The sequence below is a fragment of the Phyllostomus discolor genome, chromosome 15, assembly GCF_004126475.2.
Source record: "Phyllostomus discolor isolate MPI-MPIP mPhyDis1 chromosome 15, mPhyDis1.pri.v3, whole genome shotgun sequence".
NCBI classification, from domain to species: Eukaryota; Metazoa; Chordata; class Mammalia; order Chiroptera; family Phyllostomidae; genus Phyllostomus; species Phyllostomus discolor.
In genome coordinates this window covers 291,780-301,198 of record NC_040917.2, presented here as the reverse complement: position 1 = coordinate 301,198, position 9,419 = coordinate 291,780, and the positions used below count along the sequence as shown (strand labels likewise).

The following is a 9,419-nucleotide window of genomic DNA, read 5'->3' as shown; positions in this document are numbered from 1 at the left end:
ATGTCTCTCCAATTCCCTTCTTTGAATCAGCAATATATTACTTTATCCACTCCCAACGCCACAACACTGAATCCACTCACTCAGTGACTCAGGGGCCTGTGCCCTGTCTCTGTTGTGACCACATGAGAGGAGGTGGAGGCCAGGGCATGGATGGTGGGTCTCCTGGCCCAGTCTGGTCTGGGGTAAGTCAGAGTGACTTCCTGGAGGCAGCAGCACTTTTAGCTGGAGACAGAAGGAGAGAAACACTAGGACTGGTGACACCCTGGGTCCCTGGAGAACCTGCCCTGAGATGCAGAACCAGCTGGAGTCAAGATCCCAGATGCTGGGGCTAAATGGTGTGCACTGGGACCCTGAGGCAGACATGGGCACCCCCACTGGGCCTGGCCTCAGGAACCTGCTCTCAGCCAGGAGCAGCCCCCAGCAGAGCAGGGGATCTGCAGACACAAACAAGAGCAGGAGACAAGAGACTCTCCTTCAGGACCCTGAAGTCAGTAAGGTCCTGCTTCAATGTTCAGGATGTCACACAGGAATCTTCTTGAGATTCAGACACAGAGTTTCTGCTGGTGGTCCAGGCAATGCAGGCGCCACTGGTCCTGGGGCGAGGTGGAGGAGGTGTTGGACCACAGAGGGCTGGCCCCTCATGCAGCCTTATCACAGCCATGGATGGCTCTGTACAAGGATATCTCACTGCCAGTACAAAATGCTGGCTGCTTCACCAAGGTCCTTTTATATATGAATGACTGTTCTTAGCTCCTGCTTTGGAGTTCCCTAAATCCTCTCAAACAAGCAACAGCAAGACTCACTGAGCCATCAGCCCCTACAACTCTGGCTAAGTGGCTACAGGCCTAGCACTAGCTGTAGCCAATCTAGAATGATAGTTTGGCTTCACCTGGGAATCTCCAACCCCATCACAAGTAGTGGGCATCTCAGATTACTCTATAGTTCAGGCAGGGTGGCCCCTAGCAAAACACATGTGGGGCCTGACCTTGGCCTATACTACCCGGGAAACCTCAGGGCCAGTACACCTAGAGGACAGCCACAGACCATGCTGGAGTACCACCACCGTGCCCCTGCAGAGCTGATCCCCCACTGAAGGTGAAGGTTGGTGGTGAGTGTTCACAGCAGAATTCTTACAGCCGACTGGCCTGAGTAAATCCCTCCCTTTGATCTGCCAACAGCAACCGAGGCTCAAGCACAAGTGGAGAGTGTACTCAGCCCACATGAAGGGCGCACCTCAAGTACCAAGCTTGGGTGATAGGGGAAGCTGGGCCACTGGACCCTACAGAATACCTACCACATTAGGCTGCCCTACCAACAAAGAGCCAAAGCAGCTCACATAGGCAGGCTGCCAAAACGAGGAGACAAAGAAACAGGGCACAAATGAAAGAACAGAACATAATTCCAGAAAGAAAGTAAATGAAATAGAGATTAGCAACCTATCAGATGAAGAACTCAAAGCACTGGTTATAAGGAACTTAGTGAGGATCTCAGCAGCACAAAAAAAGATCCAGTCAGAAGTGAAGCATACCCTAATTGAAATAAAGAACAATTTACAGGTAAACAACAGTCGAATGGATGAAGCCAAGAATCAAACCAATGATTCAGAACATAAGGAAGCAAAAAACAACCAATCAGAACAAAAAGAAAAAAAATAAAAAAAAAATGAGCATAATATAAGCATCATGGGGAACAACTCCAAAAGTCCAGCATTTGCATCATGGGGGTGCCAAAAGGAGAAGAGTAAGACCAAGAAATTAGAGATGTATTTGAGAAAATGAGAAAAGAAAATGAGGAAATAACATCCCCTAATTTGGTGAAAAAAATAGACACACAAGTCAAAGAAGCCCAGAGAATCACAAATATGAAGAATGCCAAGAGGCTCACTCTAAGACACATCATAATAAAAATGCCAAAGGTTAAAGATAAAGAGAGAATCCTAAATGCAACAAAAGAAAAGCAGCTAGTTACCTACAGGGGAGTTGGCCTAGGACCGTCAGCTGATTTCTCAAAGAAACTTTGCAGGTTAGATTCAGAGTCATGAAAAGCAGGGACCTATAGTCAAGGTTGTGCTACCCAGGAAAGCTATCATTTAGAATCACAGGGAAAATAAACAGCATTCTAGACAAAAATAAACTAAAATTTGTCCTCACGAAGCCATTATGATATGAAATGTTAAAGGCACTTACTTAAGAAAAGGATCAAAACTATGAACATTAAAATGGCAAAAAATACAAATCTATTAACAATTGAATTTTAAAATAAACTAAGAAAACAAGAAGAACTGAGACAGAATCACGGATATGGAGAGCTATTTGGTAGTTGCCAGATGGGAGAAGGATGTGGTGGAATGGGTGAAAAGGTGAGGGGATTAGGAACTTCAAATAGGTAGTTACAGAATAGCCAAGAGGATATAAAGTACATCCAGCCTGCAGGGGCCGCACCTGAAAATGGACCGGAAGGTGAATCTCAGGGGCTTCAGGGACCCCTCCACTGTGTGCCCCATCTCCAAGCTCTGTCTGCAGCTCAGCTTTCTGAGTCAGCGCCTACATCGCTTTTTTGTTTGTTTGTTTGTTTGTTTAGGACAGCTGGAAGGGCATAACCCCTACCAGCCTGGGTGAGCAGCTGTGTACTGTGTCCTTCCACCCGAAGCTCCAGAAAAAGCCATATTGTCCAAGCATCTGCCACTGTGGGATATTGGAGTAACTACCACAGTGACACTATCCATGCTCACAACCCACTACCACCATCAGGCCACCCCCCTCCAGGCAGGCAGATGTTCCATGCCCTCTCTCTGTGTCCTTGTAATGGCCAGAGTTTGAAGAAGAGTCTTGTGCCAGGACATGGGCCTCTGCAGCTCTGGTGGGTCTCTACACTGCCTGGATCCCCACAGAATCTGTGTGGACCTCAGACAGTGTGGGTAGAGTTCAGGACCCTGCTCAGGGCTACACCTGTCCCCTCTTGCTGTGTTCCTAACAGGCTGCTGACCTCATAGTCAGCTCCTGAACAGACACATGGTCACTGCACGCAAGAGCATCCACCATCTGGTTGGTATCCAACACAAACATCTCCCGCACTCTTGACTGGACCTCTAGCACCCAGAGGTGGCCACCCCTCCTGACCAGAGCTGGACCCTTTCTGCAGGTCCAGATGTCCAGGCTCCACTCTGGGAGGCCCCTCCTCACACCCCACACCCCTTCCTGAGGACAGGAAACTGTACAGAGCTCCTTCCACACAGGTAGCCACTCAGGCACCTGGCCTTAGGCCTGTCCCCAGGGACAGAGAGCCCCACCTGATTGCCTTTCCCAAGGTCTTAGCTATAACTTCCTCTCCAACTATATCACACTTCCTCTTTCCATGGGAAAGGAGTTGGGGAGAGGATTTGGAAATGAGCTGATCTCCAGTAGCACCATGGCTGCACTGATTTCTCCACCAACCTCAGAGAGCTGTCCTGTCTCCTAAGGTCAAGCTCTTCAGGCTCAGCATCCAGTGCTACAGGTCCAGTGTAAACAGTGTTGCTGGGTGCAGGTTAGGGGCTGGATAATCTGCACAGGTGAGAGGAATACCTCCACAGTGGCTCAGCACAGACCCAAAAGCTCTGCTGTGAGCCTTTGCTCCTCTGGCCCTAGTAATCCTCCTCCAGTAGCCCCTGCCATAATGCCAAAACAGCAGCCCTAGGCTCAGGCTGCCACTCCCATCTGGGCGTGTCTTCCTCAGAGCCCACAAACCACTGGGCTCCTTCTGGTCACAGGTGCTGGGACCAAGGACTACCAGACCTCATGAGACATATCCAGCAAGGTAGTACCCTGTCCCTCCTTCAAGGTCAAACAACACACAGTGAGGTGCTGAACTCACAACAGGCCAGGAAGTTTATGGTCTTGCTTGTGTCACTGTGGTATGGTAGCAGCTGGTACCACAGTGACACTAGTCCAGTCAGAAACCCCTGTTGAAATCTGCCCCACAACACAGCCCCCACTCAGGATCTGAGGTTCAACACTGCCCCCCAGGCTGGCAGATGCTCCATGCCCTCTCCCTGAGTCCCAGGAATGGCCAGAGTCTGAGGAAGGGTCCTGTGCCCGGACATGGGCCTCTGCAGCTCTGGTGGGTCTCTACCCTGCCCGGATCCCCACAGAATCTGTGTGGACCTCAGACAGTGTGGGAAGAGTTCAGGCAGGTGCTCAGGGCTATACCTGTCCCCTCTCACTGTTCTCCCAACTGACTGGTGACTACATAGTCCACTCCTGAACAGGCACAGGGACAATGCAGGCAGAGACCCATCCACCACCCCATTGGTATCCAACACAAACATCTTGGGTACTGTGACTGGACCTCTAGCACCCAGAGGTGGCCACCCCTCCTGACCAGAGCTGGACCCTTTCCGAAGGCCCAGCTGCCCAGGCTCCACTCTGGGAGGTCCCTCCTCACAGGCCACACCCCTTCCTGAGGACAGGAGACTGTACAGACCTTCCACACAGGTGGCCCCCAGGCACCTGGCCTCAGGCCTCTCCCCAGAGACAGAGAAACCCACCTGATTGCCTTCCCTAAGGTCCCAGTTATCGCCTCCTACCCCACTCTCTCACCTCTTCTCTTTCCATGTGAAACGGGTTATGCAGGGGATCTGGAGATGAGCTGACCTCCCGGCAGCACCATGACCCCACTGATTTCTCCACCAACCTCAGAGAGCTGTCCTATCTCCCAAGACCCAGCCCCTCTGGCTCAGCATCCAGTGCTACAGGGCCAGTGTAGACAGTGTTGCTGGGTGCAGGTCAGGGGCTGGATCAGCTGCACAGGTGAGGAGAATACCTCCACAGTGGCTCAGCACAGACCCAAAAGCTCTGCTGTGAGCCTTTGCTCCTCTGCCCCCAGGGATCCTCCTCCAGTAGCCCCTGCCATAATGCCAAAACTGCAGTCCTATGCTCAGGCTGCCACTCCCATGTGGGGTGTGTCTTCCTCAGAGCCCACAAACCACTGGGCTCCTTCTGGTCACAGGTGCTGGGACCAAGGACTACCAGACCTCAGGAGACATATCCAGCAAGGTAGGACCCTGCCCCTTCTTCAAGGTCAAACAGCACAGAGTGAGGTGCTGAAATCACAACAGGCCAGGAGGTTTATGGTCCTGCCTGTGTCACTGTGGTATGGTAGTGGCTGGGCCCACAGTGACACTTGTCAAGTCAGAAACCCCTGCTGGATAGCTGACCAGCCACCCAGCCCCCACTCAGGATCTGAGATGCAACACTGCCCTCCAGGCTGGCAGATGCTCCAAGCCTTCACCCTGAGTCTCAGGAATGGCCAGAGCCTGAGAAGGGGCCTGTGCCAAGTCATCGGCCTCTGCAGCCCTGGTTGGTCCTTACCATGCCCTGATTCCCACAGAATCAGTTTTGGCCTCAGACAGTGTGGAGGGAGTTCAGGATGCAATTCCCAGGGCCACAGGACACTCCTAAAAGCTGCCTGTGGGGCCCAGAGCCCAGACCTGCCAACTCAGCCATGCCCGACTGGAGGCCTCACCTGGAAGCCCTCTCCCCACCAAGAGGCACAAAGGCCCCAGGATGGAGGATTCTGAGAGGCCCTGAGTCACAGAAGGTCTATTCGGGACTACAAGCCTGAGAGAGGCTGTGGCTGAACCTTTTCCCATGGCCTCTAGGAGCCCAGCCCGGGGGCCAGAGGTCAGAGAGTGGAGCCCTGCTCCCATCCAGACACTGTCACAGGCTCCAAAGGAAACCCTTGCTGACTACCCAGGATTCCTTCCCTGTCACACCCCATGGTGGGGGCAGGCACTGGATGGGTCAGGGGAGGGCTGCGTGCTATCCTCACCCCTCACAGTGCTCAGGGGTGCTGTCCAGAGCTGTCCTTTGAGGTAAGTTTCCAGTCCTGCAACTGTGCCCCAGGGCCAGAAACCATCAGGCAAGAGCCCTCACCTAAGACATCAAGAGCCATGCAGGCCCACATGCTCCCCAGCAACACAAAACCCCTGAGCTGTGTCCTTCCCTGACACTGGCTGGGAAGGAGCTAACAGTCAGCTTACCAGTCTCAGCTTTTTCAGAATACCCAGAGGGGTGGCCAATACACACTGTGACAGGCAGCGGTCAGCAGCACCCACTGCCCACACCTACTCCTTCTCAGAGGTGGGCTCTTCGATGGAGACCCCATGTCACAGCCCTCCCTGTAAGTCCTCAACAAGCCTCAAGTTCCCCAGCCCAGACAAGGGCCCAAGAAGCCCTTGTGCCTCCTTTCACAGGAGTGTCTCTTGGGACTACTCTGTCCCAGGGTGTCTGGAGTCCCAGGAAGGAAAGGAGATGAGGGCCCCACTCACCAGGATCCCTTTCTTGCCAGAGGCGCCTGTGCTCAGGTCCCAGGGGGCTTGTACTGGCCACCTGTGGGGCAGGGTCCTGAAGGACAGAGGAGCCCCCAGGAAGCCTGTTCTCCAGCAGCATCCTAGACACTGAGAGGGCCTGGCTGCTCAGCATGCAGGAAGCAGATAAGCTCCAGCCCAGCTCCAGTATCCAAACCACTAACCCTGAGTGTCCCTTCCAGCCAGCCAGCCCAACCCTCCCCCCACACAGCCTGGGAGAGGTTTTCAATCCCTTTTAACAAAAAGCTGGGGTTGCCCTGAGTGGATGTCTCTCCAATTCCCTTCTTCTAATCAGCAATATATTACTTTATTCATTCCCAATGCCACAACACTGTATCCACTCACTCAGTGACTCATCAGGGCCCTGTGCTGGGCCTTGGGGTGACCACATGTGGGGAGATGGAGGCCAGGGCATGGAGGGTGGGTCTCCTGGCCCAGTCTGGTGTTGGGTCAGTCAGAGTGACTTCTTGGAGGCAGCAGCACTTTTAACTGGAGATGGAAGGAGAGAAGCACTAGGACTGGTGACACCGTGGGTCCCTGGAGAACCTGCCCTGAGATGCAGAACCAGCTGGAGTCAAGATCCCAGATGCTGGGGCTAAATGGTGTGCACTGGGACCCTGAGGCAGACATGGGCACCCCCACTGGGCCTGGCCTCAGGAACCTGCTCTCAGCCAGGAGCAGCCCCCAGAAGAGAAGGGGCTCTGCAGACACAAACAAGAGCAGGAGACAAGAGACTCTCCTTCAGGACCCTGAAGTCAGTAAGGTCCTGCTTCAATGTTCAGGATGTCACACAGGAATCTTCTTGAGATTCAGACACAGAGTTTCTGCTGGTGGTCCAGGCAATGCAGGCGCCACTGGTCCTGGGGCGAGGTGGAGGAGGTGTTGGACCACAGAGGGCTGGCCCCTCATGCAGCCTTATCACAGCCATGGATGGCTCTGTACAAGGATATCTCACTGCCACTACAAAATGTTGGCTACTTCACCAAGGTCCTTTTATATATGAATGACTGTTCTTAGCTCCTGCTTTGGAGTTCCCTAAATCCTCTCAAACAAGCAATAGCAAGACTCACTGAGCCATCAGCCCCCATAACTCTGGCTAAGTGGCTACAGGCCCGGCACTAGCTGCAGCCAATCTAGAATGATAGCTTGGCTTCACCTGGGAATCTCCAACCCCATCACAAGTAGTGGGCATCTCAGATTACTCTATAGCTCAGGCAGGGTGGCCCCTAGCAAAACACATGTGGGGCCTGACCTTGACCTATACCACCCGGGAAACCTCAGGGCCAGTACACCTAGAGGACAGCCACAGACCATGCTGGAGTACCACCACTGTGCCCCTGCAGAGCTGATCCTCCACTGAAGGTGAAGGTTGGTGGTGAGTGCTCACAGCCAATTCTTACAGCCGACTGGCCTGAGTAAAGCCCTCCCTTTGATCTGCCAACAACAACCGAGGCTCAAGCACAAGTGGAGAGTGTACTCAGCCCACACAAAGGGTTCACCTCAAGTACCCAGCTTGGGTGATAGGGGAGGCTGGACCACTGGACCCTACAGAGTACCTACTACATTAGGCTGCCTACCAACAAAGAGCCAAAGCAGATCAAATAGGCAGGCTGCCAAAACGAGGAGATAAAGAAACAGGGCACAAAGGAAAGAACAGATCAAAACGCTAGAAAAAGAGCTAAATGAAATACAGATAAAAAAAAAAAAAAAACAGTCAGATGAAGAATTCAAAGCACTGGCTATAAGAATGCTCAAGGAACTTAGTGATGATCTTGTCAGCACAAAGAAGATCCAGTCAGAAGTGAAGCATACACTAATTGAAATAAAGAACAATTTACAGGTAAACAACAGTAGAACAGATGAAGCCAAGATTCAAATCAATGATATGGAACATAAGGAAGCAAAAAACAACCAATCAGAACAAAAATAATGAGAATACAAAAAATGAGGATAATATAAGCAGCCACTTCAAAAGGTCCAACATTTGCATCATAGGGGTGCCAGAAGGAGAAGACTAAGACCAGGAAATTAGAGATCTATTCGAGAAAATAAGAAAAGGAAATTAGGGAATAACAGCCCCTAATTTGGTGAAACAAATAGCATGCAAGTCCAAGAAGCACAGAGAATCACAAATATGATGGATTCAAGGAGGCTCATTCTAAGACACATCATAATGAAAATGCCAAAGGTTAAAGATAAAGAGAGAATCTTAAAAGCAACAAAAGAAAAGCATCTAGTTACCTACAGGGGAGTTGCTCTAGGACTGTCAGCTGATTTCTCAAAGAAACTTTGCAGGTTAGATTTAGAGTCATGAAAAGCAAGGACCTATAGTCAAGGTTGTGCTACCCAGCAAAGCTATCATTTAGAATCACAGGGAAAATAAACAGCATTCTAGACAAAAATAAACTAAAATCTGTCCTCATGAAGCCATTATGATATGAAATGTAAAATGCACTTGTTTAAGGAAAGGATCAAAACTATGGACGTTAAAATGGTAAAAAAAAATATATATAAATCTATTAACAATTGAATTTTAAAATAAACTAAGCAAACAAGAAGAACTGAGACAGAATCATGGATATGGAGAGCTTTTTGGTGGTTGCCAGATTGGAGAAGGATGTGGTGGAATGAGTGAAAAGGTGAGGGGATTAGGAAATCCAAATGGTAGTTACAGAATAGCCAAGGGGATATAAAGTACATCCAGTCTGCAGGGGCCACACCTGGAAATGGACCTGAAGGTGAATCTCAGGGCCTCAGAGAACCCTCCACCTAGCCACATCTCCCAGCCCTGTCTTCAGATCAGCTTCCCGAGTCAGTGCATACTTTGGCTTTGTTGTTGTTGTTGTTGTTGTTGTTGTTGACAGCTAGAAGGGCATGACACCCACCGGACTTTGTGAGCAGCTGTGACCTGTATCCTTCCACCCCAAGCTCTGGAAAAGGCAATATTGTCTCAGCCTCTGCCACTGTGGGTAACTGGGGTAGCTACCACAGTGACACTATCTATGCTCAGAACCTGCTACCCCCGCCAGCCACTGCCCTCCAGGATAACAGATGTTCCATGCCCTCTCCCTGA

The 9,419-nt window shown here is 51.1% G+C and overlaps 1 gene segment (V, D, J or C); it reads left to right on the top strand.

The window, feature by feature from the left end:
* LOC114489669 overlaps positions 1-9,419 on the top strand; it is a 384,977-nt gene that overhangs the window by 353,556 nt on the left and 22,002 nt on the right.